This window comes from Macrobrachium rosenbergii, chromosome 41 (assembly GCF_040412425.1).
Source record: "Macrobrachium rosenbergii isolate ZJJX-2024 chromosome 41, ASM4041242v1, whole genome shotgun sequence".
Taxonomy (NCBI): Eukaryota; Metazoa; Arthropoda; class Malacostraca; order Decapoda; family Palaemonidae; genus Macrobrachium; species Macrobrachium rosenbergii.
The window spans coordinates 16,885,381-16,897,880 of record NC_089781.1 but is presented as its reverse complement, the minus strand read 5'-3'; the positions used below and the strand labels follow the sequence as shown (position 1 = coordinate 16,897,880).

At 36.8% G+C, this 12,500-nt stretch overlaps 1 protein-coding gene across 7 annotated transcripts in view; it reads left to right on the top strand.

Annotated features, from left to right (window-relative positions):
* LOC136826688 (uncharacterized) overlaps window positions 1-12,500 on the top strand; it is a 413,156-nt gene that overhangs the window by 310,149 nt on the left and 90,507 nt on the right. The window lies entirely within an intron of this gene.

Genomic DNA, 12,500 nt, shown 5'->3' with positions numbered 1-12,500 from the left:
TACAGATACCTAACATTGTTACTTAAGTCTCTCTCTCTCTCTCTCTCTCTCTCTCTCTCTCTCTCTCTCTCTCTCTCTCTCTCTCTCTCTCTTTGCAAACAGTATGGTTACAGATACCTAACATTGTTACTTAAGTCTCTCTCTCTCTCTCTCTCTCTCTCTCTCTCTCTCTCTCTCTCTCTCTTTTCGCTAAATTCCAGCAGCCTGCATCACAAGTCTATTCACAAATATTATAGTTTTGGAGCTTTCCAAAATTGTAACATGAGTCTCTCTCTCTCTCTCTCTCTCTCTCTCTCTCTCTATATATATATATATATATATATATATATATATATATATATATATATATATATATATATATATATATATATATATATATTCAGTTATGCAGAAGCAGTTACAATCTTCTTAAGAGCGAATTCGTTGATCAGAGGATTGTTAACAAAATATTAATAAATTGATCATATGTAATTTGTGTATACTTCGCGTTTTCACCAAGACAGACGCGTTTACAACCTCGCAAATGTAAACAGCCATAAATCAGAAATGTGTGGAAATCGGGATATTCCAAATGAGCTAATAATAAACAGGAAAATTATATCATAAGGGAGAAAAGTACACTTTCTCGCTGTCTTTTAATGGATGTATAAAGTATATGCGAAACTGTTAAATTAAGTGGCGAAGATTGTGTTTTCAGTATTTTTTATTTCTTAAGTTATTTTTTTAATAAACAAAAGTGTCTTATTATAACCAACATCAAAAGCGAGAAAGACCGACTCAAGGCAAAAACAGTCACGCGGAAGAAGGACACATGTCCACTTCGAAAACTCCGTCAGAAGATGTCACGGCATCAGGAGCTGTAGAATGCCGAGAGAGAGAGAGAGAGAGAGAGAGAGAGAGAGAGAGAGAGAGAGAGAGAGAGAGAGAGAGAGAGAGAGAAGCAGGCCCCTCATCATCACATTCACATTTCCACCCTCTCGCTATCACACACAAAGTTCGGTAATGAAAGCAATCTGTTCAATTAAACTCCTCCTCCTCCTCCGGAGATCTCAAAACGAACTTCTATAGGAATATCACATCTTCGAGAAACTTTCCTCTCCCTCTCCCCCTCCCTCCCTCCCCTCCCCCCCAAAAGATGTCGCTCACCTCAGTAGTGTGCAACTGACAAGGACAGATCGGAATCGAGAGGCTAATATGTCAAGGCAACAACGGCGAGATATGTAGATGAACTCGTGCTTGCTTGCGCGTTGTAATGTAGAGACATTCATGCACATGTACATACATACAGAGAGAGAGAGAGAGAGGTGGATATGTGTTTATTGGGGTATATATGTGTATATACATATATAGTTATATATATAAATATAAATATATATACTGTATATATAATATATGTCACTACAACATTAACAAGGGATTTAATATGCTTTCCAATCATTACCAAAAATGAATTTTAAATAGCATACACTACGACGTCCTGAAGTTAAAAATTGTATTATTACAATTGTATTATTACAGTTCTGTTATTTTACAAATGTTATTACATCGTGATACAACCAGACTTAAATAAAACAAATATACAACTATACGCAGTTATGACGTATAGAGCGAGAAGGATTTCGTATGTCACCGAAAAGCTGATTATTATATTTTCATTATTGGAATATTTTAAACCTACAGAAAATGTAACTGAATTAATTCAGACTTATACGATGAGTGTAGCAATCTGTAACTTCTGGTTGTGTGTCAACCAAACCCATGGATATAATGGTTGACAGAAAATAGCAAATGAAAATATAATTTTTTAGATATGGACTTGAAAAAATTTAAAAAATAATTATTCAGTATAAAGGAGCGTTTATTCCTAAGTGAGGGTAAATAAATGAAAAAATAAGAAAACAATGAGATGAAGCGAAGGGACAAGCAAGACGAAGCAAAAGGACAGACACGACGAAACAAAAGACAAACAGAACAAAAAAGGACAAACAAGACGAAGCAAAAAGACATGTAAGACGAAACAAAAGGACAAACAGAACAAATAAAAGGACAAACAAACGGACAAAAAATTACAAACAAGACGAAGCAAAATGACAAACAAGACGAAACAAAAGGACAAACAAAAGAAAGTAAAAGCACGAAAAAGACGAAGTAAAGCGACATTCAAGAAGAAACAAAGGGACAAACAAGACGAAGTAAAGCACAAACAAGACGAAACAAAAGGACAAATAAGACGAAGCAAAAGTACAAACAAGACGAAACAAAAGTACAAACGAGACGAAGGGAAAGCACAAACAAGACGAAACAAAAGGACAAACAAGACGAAGCAAAATGACAAACAAGACGAAACAAAATGGCAAATAAGACGAAGCAAAAGGACAAACAAGGCGAAACAATTCTAAACCCGCAGAAGGAGATTAACAGTAGCCGACCTATGATTAGAGATGACACGCCAATCAGGACATCGAGGGAGGGAGAGAGAATGGGGAGTGGGGGGAGAAGAGGGGAGAGGAGGAGGAGGAGATTCGGATTAGGGAGAGAGAGAGGGAGGGGAAGGGAAGGGAAGGGCTAGGAAAGAGGGAGGAGGGAGGGAGCTGAGGACGGAGAAAGAGAGCGGATAAGAGTTCGCCAATACTTCACTGCCGATTGGAATCAGCCACCTGTAGCTGAAGGGGGAATCTAAAGGGTCCGTTGTGTGCTGAGAGTCTTAAATGGTCTAAATGAGAGAGAGAGAGAATCATGAAGAGGGGTGACATTCTTTTTGAGAGAGAGAGAGAGAGAGAGAGAGAATCATGAAGAGGGTTGACATTCTTTTTGAGAGGGAAAGAATCATAAAGGAAAGTTACGAAAATTCTAGGAGAGAGAGACAGAATTATAAAGAGGGTTGACATTCTTTTTGAGAGAGAAAGAATCATAAAGGAACGTTACGAAAATTCTAAGAAAGAGAGAGAATCATAAAGAGGGGTGACATTCTTTTTGAGAGAGAGAGAGAGAGAAAGAGAGAGAGAGAGAGAGAGAGAGAGAAGAGAGAGAGAGAATCATAAAGAGGGTGACATTCTTTTTATGAGAGAGAGAGAGAGAGAGAGAGAATCATGAAGAGGGGTGACATTCTTTTCAGAGAGAAAGAATCATAAAGGAAAGTTACGAAAATTGTAAGAGAGAGAGAGGGAGAGAATGAATCATGAAGAGGGTTGACATTCTTTTTGAGAGAGAAAGAATCATAAAGGAACGTTACGAAAATTCTAAGAGAGAGAGAGAGAGAGAGAGAGAGAGAGAATGAATCATGAAGAAGGGTGACATTCTTTTTGAGAAAGAGAATTGTGAAGAGGGGTGTCATTCTTTTTGAGAGAGAGAGAGAGAAAGAGAGAGGAAGAGAGATTTGTCAAGAGGGGTGACATTCTTTGTGTGTGTGTGTGTGAGAGAGAGAGAGAGAGAGCGAGAGAGAATCATGAGGTGAGGAGACGAATCCTTTTTGAGAGAAAGAAGGATTCATAAATCTCAGAGAGAGAGAGAGAGAGAGAGAGAGAGAGAGAGAGAGAGAGAGAGAGAGAGAGAGAGAGAGAATTATGAAGTGAGGAGACAAATCCTTTTTGAGAGAGGGAAGGATTCATAATACTCAGAGAGAGAGAGAGAGAGAGAATGTATGAACTATTTTCGCGTAATTATTATTGTTATATTGATGCTGTTGTTGTGGTTGTAATTCACGTATTACCGAAAACGTGTCTGCACGAAGCTCATGTTCATTTGACTTCCCCGAGTACTGTGAAAAAATGCTATGATCTTATGTCTTTAATATAATGGCTTTATGACACACGCCGTCAATGAAGATACTGCCAACGAGGTTGTTAGGGGTTGTTATGTCTTGGTGTCTACTATAGATAACGCGGTTTATGGCGCCATTGCCTCTTTATCAAGTCCACCTATAGCATAGTGGCAGGTGAAGCAACGGTTATTGGAGGATTTGGGAAAAGTGAAAGTTTCGACACGTCTTACCTTGAATTAGTGTGCATAAATACTTGATTGGGGTGTTGTAGCATCGTTGGTTCATATTATTTTTATTTATGCTTTGGCTTTGAGTCATGTGGACACACACGCACACACACACACACACACACACACACACATCTCCAAAGCAAATGAAAATTGTAAGTCACTGTGAAATTTTTCATTGGGTGTTGACTTGAATTGTTGTAAATAAATACTTACTAGGGTATTATAATGTCGTTGATCATCTTAGTTTCATTCTTGTCTTGGCCTTGAGTAATATGGACACACATACGCACATATCATCATCATCATCTCAAAAACAAACAAAAATTTTAGGTTAGTGTGAAATTATTCAGTTGATGCCAGCTTGAATTGTTGTGAATAAATACTCACTGGGATGTTATAGCATCGTTGGGTTATATTATTGTCATTCTTGTCTAGGCCTTGTGTAATATGCACAAACACACACCATTGCATAAAACAATTGAAAATTTGAAGTCACTATACTCAAGTTTTGTGTGAAAATAGTCCGTTTATTTCCAGCTCCATAATCGTTTATAATTTGAAAATGTCAACACCAGAACTATGACGAATTGAACGAAAGTTCCAAAGCGCTACGCATCTCACTGCTTTGTCTTACCACGAGATAAAGAATAAAATTAGAACTTCGTCTCCTGTATCCAGCCTCATAAATAGAAAGCAACAAACAACATTTCCCGGTGAATTGCTTTCTGATTTTCAGATTTTAATTCATTATAGGCTGCCTGTGCCGCCTAAAATAATTCAAATATTCAAATGCTTTTTGCAGTTTCTTATACTTGTAAAATACCAAATACAATACATTGATTTGCATTGTATTGTTTCAAAAGAAGTAGAATACAGTACAGATCAATGTCTTGTATTTGATATATTACAATACTAGACAATATATTGTATTGTATTGAATTGTATTTTGTTGAAGTTTGTAATAGTGAAACATGGATTGCATTATCCGCAGACCTTTTTGGGCGTTTCGCAAAACAAATACAAAAAATGCAGTAACATTGCGTTTAATACACAAGGATTGTTTTAGTTGCAGTTTATTTTTTCACCATCATCATCGTTATCAGAAGTAGTAGTAGTCGCAGAGTTGATAGTTTCAGTGAGCAATAGTGAATAGTGACCACTGTTGCTAGTGATCTCTGTTCCTCGGCTGTTGTGGTTACATTCTCCAGCTCTGTGAGAGTATGTAAATCATTTTTCATTCTGGAAAATGGTCCATTGTATCCAAACTGGCTTGCGTTTTCATCAGTCATTAACTTGGAGGTTTAACAATAGATCTTTTACTCAGACGGCTTACTTTTTAACGTGGCCTCTGAACTATAGTCATCCATATAGTTTGCTTTTGTTTCTGCTATCATTTCCCTATAGTGCTTGGCCTCTGTAGGGGGTTAGTGCCGTCAATGCACCTCACGCGGTGCACTGTAGGCATTAGGTAAGGTTCTTTGCAACTCCTTTCATTCCTTTTACTGTACCTCCATTCTTATTCTCTTTCTTCCATCTTACTATGAACCTTCTCCTAACAGTTGTTTCATAGTGCAACTGCTTTGAGGTATTTCCCTTCTGTTACGCCTTTCAAACCTTTCTATTCTCAGTTTCCCTTTCAACGCTGAATGACCTCATCATAGGTCCCAGCGCTTGGCTTTTGGCTTAAATTCTACTTTCCATTTCATTCCAAATTCCTATAGTACTTAGCATGATTTGCGTAGAATGTCATTACTTTAGTCACGAAGTATTCTGTCACTATTGTTATTAAGAGTTTAGCTTCCATTACGAATGGCAACGCTTTGCCATACTTACAGCGAATTTTACTGCTTTTACTGACTCTTTCATCCTTGCTGCTTTTTGTGTTACGTTTAACTTTTGGATCTGTTCAGTTACTGCCGTCACTCATACAGCTGTTGCTATTCATGTTGCTGCTAAATACTGCCGATATTCTGTTTATACTGCTTTTATTACTACTACTATCACGGTTGACTACTGGATCTATTCTGTTACTGCTGTCCCTCATACATCTGCTGCTCTTCTTGTTGCTGCTAAATACCGCTGATATTCTGCTTCCACTGCTTTTATTACTACTACGAGCACCTGGCGGGGAAAAATCCATGTGATAGAACATGCTCCCAATACCACCCACGTCTCCGGACTGGAGAAAAAGAAGAAGTAGAAAGGAAAGGAGGAGGAGGAGGAACCAGGGAATCCTCCTCCTCCTCCTCCTCCTCCTCCTCCTCCTCCTCCTCCTCCTTCCAGAGACAAAGAGACAGAGTTACTTAAAGGGAATGTGTTTTCACACAAACCAGATATCAAATGGAATTAAGATGAGATATTATTCGCTAGAGGGCTGTAATGGAGGGATCTCTAGTCTTCTCTATGCTTCTTTTACCCCCTTCCTTCCCTCCTACCCCCCCCTCCTCCCTTCCCTTTTCAAGGAGGGGTGGGGAATCTGGGGGGGTAGAATGACTCGAAAAGTATACGGCACTTCCTTCCTCCTTCCTTGAGAGCCGTAAATATGTCTTATATTTAGGGCGTTCAAGGCATGGGCGTTTCGACGAGCTGAACATAGCAGACGACGATGATGATTATGATGATGATGATGATGATGATAATAATAATGATGATGATGAAGGTGGAACCATGGAAATAAGACCCTGAATTGTAAATAAGAGAAAGGGAAGAGAAAACAATACTGATGGTTTGCCTGTCCCCCCCTCTCTCTCTCTCTCTCTCTCTCTCTCTCTCTCTCTCTCTCTCTCTCTGTTCTGTTTTCTTTTTTCTTTCCTTGTTTCTATTTTCTTTTTTCTTTTTTAATTTCTTTCCTTTTTCTTTTTTCTTTCTCCGTTTTTCTTTCTTGCTGTCCGTCATTTCTTTCCTTCTTTTTCTTTCTTTATTTCTTTCCTTCCTCTCTCTCTCTCTCTCTCTCTCTCTCTCTCTCTCTCTCTCTCTCTCTCTCTCTCTCTCTCTCCTAGGGGAATGTCCCTCACTTTCTGACATTTCGGAGAAGAATAAATCTTCAGCATAACGGGTTCGCCGCAACGCAAAATAAAGCGCTTTGGGATTGACGTATGTTGTGCGTAAACTCCACATTTTATGGATGGAAGTCAGTAGGCGTAAAGTCCGTGCCATTTGCAGAGACTGGCGATTTAAGGCCTTTTTGAAGGGAATAGAATGAAGTGGCCAAGGTAGAAGCGAACAGGATTTTGTTTTCACTGTAGAAGGTGCCATTAGGCAAAGCCACCCGGCCAAACTACAGAAATCCCGTTGGGGGAGCGGCCAGTGCCGTCAGTGCACCTCATGTGGTGCACTGTAGGCATTACTTTAGGTTCTTAGCAGTGTGCCTTCGGCACCTAGCTGCAACCCCTTCCGTTCCTTTTACTGTGCCTCCTATCATATTCTCTTTCTTCCATCTTACTCTCCACCCTCTCCTAACAATTAATTCATAGTGCAACTGCGAGGTTTCCCTCCTGTCAATTTCCATTTCAGCGCTGAATGACCTCGTAGGTCCCAGTGCCTTGGTCTTTGGCCTATATTCTATATTCAGTTCAATTCAGTTAAACTGTAGGAAGCGGACGGTTTAACGTCGAGATATTTGTGAAAAACAAATAGATTTTGTTGTAATCTCTTTCTAATACAACCACTAAATATTCCGTTGTAACAAGCGCAAGACCAAAATAAGCCAACCTGTATAAAATGTGTGGTTTAACATCAAGATATTTATATAATAACAAATGGATTTCGTTTTAATCTTTCTCTGAAGTAAACAGTGAATATTCCGCTCTAACAAGAGTAAGACTGAAATAATTTAAACATCTTTTAGCACGTGCTTTCAGACTTCAGAAAAAGTCGAACATGTATTAAGAGATTCAGTAATAAGAAATACAGAAGTAGGAAGTTCATCAGTAACAAATTTAAGAGATTCAATAGTAGGAAATTCAGTAAGAAATTTAATAGTAAGAAATTTAGTATTAAGAAATTCAGTAGTAGGAAGTGTAGTAGTAAGGAAATCAGTAGTAAGAAATTCAGCAGTTAGACATTCAGTGGTAAGAAATTCAGTAGTAAGAAATTCAGTTCTAAGAAATTCGGTACTAAGAAATTCAGTGGTAAGAATTTAAGTACTAAGAAATTCAGAAGTAAGAAATTCATTAGTGACAAAATCAGTAAGATATCTAGTAGTAAGAAATTCAATAGCAAAAATTAATTACTAAGAAATTCAGAAGTAAGGAACTCAGTAAGCAGTTCACTAGGAACAAAATCAGTGAGATGTCCATTAGTAAGAATTTCACCAGTAAGAAATTCAGTAGCAACAAAATCAATAAGATATCCAGTAATAAGGAATTCAGCAGTGAGGAATTCAGTAGCAAGAAATTCAGTAAAATCGGGAGGGGGGAAAAAATTCAGCAACTGCAACTGGCAAGGAAAGGTCCCGCCCGAGAGCCATCGGGGACCAAGATGAAGGATTTTAAATTCAATAGATCAAAAAGTCATTACTAAGAAATTCAAGGCTCGGATTCACGAAGAGTGAAAGCTGCAGTCAGTAATGCAGTTCATAGATCGAACAAAAAGAAGTGAGATGTCCATTAGTTGAAAGAATTTCACCAGTAAGAAATTCAGATCAACAAAAAATCAAAAAGATATCAAGTAATTGAAAGGAATTCAATGAGAAAGTGGAATAGTCAACTAGCAAGAAATTCAGTAAAATCGGGAGGGGGAAAAAATTGAAAGCAACTGTTAAATAAGAAAGTGAAGATAGTCCTACAGACTGAGAGCCATCGCTTAAATAAGATGAAGGATTTTAAAGAGATAGATCAGATAAGAAAGTGAAGTGCCAACACAGAATTCTAAGAGAGCTCAAATAGCAAGTGGCTAATCAATTCACGAAGAGTGAAAGCTGCAGTTCGAGAGAGATGCGAAAGAAAGTGATTATAGATCGAAAGGCAAGCTTAAATAAGAAAGTGGAGATAGTCAACTATAGATTGAAAGGGAAGCTTAAATGAGAAAGTGGAGATAGTCAACTACAGATCGAAAGGGAAGCTTAAATAAGAAAGTGGAGATAGTCAACTATAGATTGAAAGGGAAGCTTAAATGAGAAAGTGGAGATAGTCAACTACAGATTGAAAAGCAAGCTTAAATTAAGAAAGTGGAGATAGTCAACTACAGATTGAAAGGCAAGGTTAAATAAGAAAGTGAAGATAGTCAACTACAGACTGAAAGGCAAGCTTAAATAAGAAAGTAGAGATAGTCATCTACAGATTGAAAGGCAAGCTTAGATAAGAAAGTGAAGATAGTCAACTACAGATTGAAAGTCAAGCTTAAATAAGAAAGTGAAGATAATCAACTATAGATCGAAGGGCAAGCTTAGATAAGAAAGTGAAGATAGTCAACTACAGATTGAAAGGCAAGCTTAAATAAGAAAGTGAAGATAGTCAACTACAGATTGAAAGGCAAGCTTAAATAAGAAAGTGAAGATAGTCAACTACAGATTGAAAGGCAAGCTTAAATAAGAAAATGAAGATAGTCAACTACAGATTGAAAGGCAAGCTTAAATAAGAAAGAGAAGATAGTCAGCTACAGATTGAAAGACAAGCTTAAATAAGAAAGTGAAGATAGTCAACTGCAGATTGAAAGTCAAGCTTAAATAAGAAAGTGAAGATAGTCAACTATAGATCGAAAGGCAAGCTTAGATAAGAAAGTGAAGATAGTCAACTACAGATTGAAAGACAAGCTTAAATAAAAAAGAGAAGATAGTCAACTACAGATTGAAAGGCAAGCTTAAATAAGAAAGTGAAGATAGTCAACTATAGATCGAAAGGCAAGCTTAGATAAGAAAGTGAAGATAGTCAACTACAGATTGAAAGACAAGCTTAAATAAGAAAGTGAAGATAGTCAACTACAGATTGAAAGACAAGCTTAAATAAGAAAGTGAAGATAGTCAACTGCAGATTGAAAGGCAAGCTTAAATAAGAAAGTGAAGATAGTCAACTACAGATTGAAAGTCAAGCTTAAATAAGAAAGTGAAGATAGTCAACTGTAGATCGAAAGGCAAGCTTAGATAAGAAAGTGAAGATAGTCAACTACAGATTGAAAGTCAAGCTTAAATAAGAAAGTGAAGATAGTCAACTACAGATTGAAAGGCAAGCTTAAACAAGAAAGTGAAGATAGTCAACTGCAGATCGAAAGGCAAGCTTAAATAAGAAAGTGAAGATAGTCAACTATAGAGTGAAAGGCAAGCTTAAATAAGAAAGTGAAGATAGTCAACTATAGAGTGAAAGGCAAGCTTAAATAAGAAAGAGGAGATAGTCAACTACAGATTGAAAGGGAAGTTTAAATAAGAAAGAGAAGATAGTCAACTACAGATTGAAAGGCAAGCTTAAATAAGAAAGTGAAGATAGTCAACTGCAGATCGAAAGGCAAGCTTAAATAAGAAAGTGAAGATAGTCAACTATAGAGTGAAAGGCAAGTTTAAATAAGAAAGTGAAGATAGTCAACTATAGAGTGAAAGGCAAGCTTAAATAAGAAAGAGGAGATTGTCAACTACAGATTGAAAGGGAAGTTTAAATAAGAAAATGAAGATAGTCAACTACAGATTGAAAGGCAAGCTTAAATAAGAAAGTGAAGATAGTCAACTACAGATTGAAAGACAAGCTTAAATAAGGAAGTGAAGATAGTCAACTACAGATTGAAAGGCAAGCTTAAATAAGAAAGTGAAGATAGTCAACTACAGATTGAAAGGCAAGCTTAAATAAGAAAGTGAAGATAGTCAACTACAGATCGAAAGTCAAGCTTAAATAAGAAAGTGAAGATAGTCAACTACAGATTGAAAGGCAAGCTTAAATAAGAAAGTGAAGATAGTCAACTGCAGATCGAAAGGCAAGCTTAAATAAGAAAGTGAAGATAGTCAACTATAGAGTGAAAGGCAAGCTTAAATAAGAAAGTGAAGATAGTCAACTATAGAGTGAAAGGCAAGCTTAAATAAGAAAGAGGAGATAGTCAACTACAGATTGAAAGGGAAGTTTAAATAAGAAAGAGAAGATAGTCAACTACAGATTGAAAGGCAAGCTTAAATAAGAAAGTGAAGATAGTCAACTGCAGATCGAAAGGCAAGCTTAAATAAGAAAGTGAAGATAGTCAACTATAGAGTGAAAGGCAAGCTTAAATAAGAAAGTGAAGATTCAACTATAGAGTGAAAGGCAAGCTTAAATAAGAAAGAGGAGATTGTCAACTACAGATTGAAAGGGATGTTTAAATAAGAAAATGAAGATAGTCAACTACAGATTGAAAGGCAAGCATAACTAAGAAAGTGGAGATAGTCAACAGAAATAAGAGAGTGAAGATACTCAACACATGTAAGAAAGTAATGATAGATTGGAAGACAGTCGTAAACAAGATAGGGAAGATAACCTGCAGAGATAAGAAATTGGAGGTAATTGGAGGTAATCAACATAAGTAAGACAGTGAAGATGATCAACACACATAAGAAAGTAATGATAGATTGGAAGACAAGCATAATTAAGACAGTGAAGACAATCAACAGATATAAGAAAGTGAAGATAATCAACAGGAGATAAGAAGGGGATGATAATGTGCAGAGATAAGGGAGTGATGATAATCAACAGAGATAAGAAAGTAATAACAGATTGAAAGATGAGCATGAAAAAGACACTGAAGAGAATCAACAGAGATAAGAACGTGAAGGTAATCAACAGAGGTAAGAAAGTGAAGATAATCAACAGAGACAAGAAAGTGAAGAAAATCAACAGAGGTAAGAAAGTGAAGATAATCAACATAGATAAGAAAGTGAAGAGAATCAACAAAGATAAGAACGTGAAGATAATCAACAGAGATAAGAACGTATAGATAATCAACAGAGATAAGAAAGTGAAGATAATCAACAGAGATATGAAAGTGAAGATAATCAACAGAGATTAAAAAAAAGGGAGAGAGAGTCATTGCAACCTCATATATAGACATACAAACGCACGTACTAACAAGTTTACCACATCCATCAAAAACTCATTATCTAGAATACATGTCGAGTTTGCATGCCTCAAGTCATTAGTTCTATTTATACCCAGAGGAATGAGGGGTCGCCATTAAAATTTCCGATGTAGTCATTATGGCTTTTCTTTTGTTATATTACTGTCGATTAAAACGCGTTTCTGTCCTGAAAAGTAATTTAGTCAAAGAATTACCAGATATTTTCCTCTGTATCGTAAACTGACTGTATTTTCGTGAGCAAACTTTTGCTGTGTAGTCATTAACACTTTTCATTTGTTTTTCTTACTATCTATGAAAACGCATTTCTGCCCTGAAAAAAAATTCAATCAAAGAAACCAGTAGATATTTTATTCTGTATCGTAAACTGACTGTTTTTTAGTTTTCTGTAAAAGAAAACTATTGCGCCGGCTTTGTCTGTCTGTCCGCATTGTATTCTGTCCGCTCTTTTTCTGTCCTCAATTTTTCTGTCCGCACTTTTTCTGTCC